Source organism: Otolemur garnettii, unplaced genomic scaffold (assembly GCF_000181295.1).
Source record: "Otolemur garnettii isolate 467f Iridium unplaced genomic scaffold, OtoGar3 scaffold00110, whole genome shotgun sequence".
Lineage (NCBI taxonomy): Eukaryota > Metazoa > Chordata > Mammalia > Primates > Galagidae > Otolemur > Otolemur garnettii.
The window spans coordinates 4,257,967-4,259,269 of record NW_003852505.1 but is presented as its reverse complement, the minus strand read 5'-3'; positions in this window follow the sequence as shown (position 1 = coordinate 4,259,269).

Genomic DNA, 1,303 nt, shown 5'->3' with positions numbered 1-1,303 from the left:
GTCATTAGAGGAGCTTTGAAACACAATAGAGACTCTCAGTAATAGAGTTGAACAGGAAGAAGAAAGAATTTCAGAAATTAAAGACAAGAATTTGAACTATCCCAAGCATTCAAAAAAGCCAAAAAAAGGAGAACAAGAACAGAATGATCCCTGAGAGAGTTATAGGATCATTCCAAAACATCAAATATCCAAATTACAGGGATTCATGAAGGACAAGAGGATGGTCCTGAAGGCACAGATGCTCTATTTCAAGACATTATGGTGAAGAATTTCCCACACGTGAGAGACACAGAAATTCAGATAGCAGATAGTTTCAGAACCCCAGCACAACTCAATACAAACAAAATATCTCCCAGACACATTGTAACTAATTTTGCCAATGTGAATAGTAAGGAGAAAAATCCTTCAAGCAGCCAGGTGTGAGAAAAGTTTTACCTACAAACAGAGAAATGTCTGGATGACCGCAGATCTTTCAGCTGAAACTTTTCAAGCCAGAAGAGGTGGTCATCGACCTTTAACCTTCTAAAACAAAACAACCTTCAGCCTAACAAACTGAGTTTAATTTATGATGGAGAAATCAAATATTTTACTGACTTCCAATGTTGAGGAAATTTGCCATAACTAGATCATCTCTCCGGGAAGTAGTCAGACACATTCTTCATGATGACTAGCATGATGTTCTGCCACCAAAGTAAACTTACCCAGAATTTAAAGAATAAACCCTAGCTTCCACAATGGTGAAAAATAATATAACCAAAACTCCACCATACCTATTGATTCTCTTAATAAATATGAATGGCTTGAATTCTTCTGTAAAGAGGCACAGGTTCGCTGACTGGAAACAAAAGCTCATGCCAGATATTTATTGTCTCTAAGAAACACACCTAACTTCAAAGGATAAAATAAGACTTAGGGTGAAGGGATATAAAACAGTAATCCAGGCAAATGGAAAACAGAAAAAAGCAAGGGTTTCAATCTTATTGCAGATATAATTGGATTTAAACCAACAAAAATGAAGACAGATAAGGATGGACACTACATATTTCTCAAGGGAAACACACAAGATGAAGAGATTTCAATAATTAACATTTATGCACACTACCTGAATGCTCCTGGATTTATAAAAAACCATAACTCACCTGAACAATATCATATATCCCTACACTATACTAGTTGGATATTTTAATACCCCTTTGGCATTACTTGACAGATTCTCCAAGCAAAAACTAAGCAAATAAAAGACTTAAACATGACCCTAGAACAAATGGACTTAACAGACATATACAGAACATTTCATTCTAAT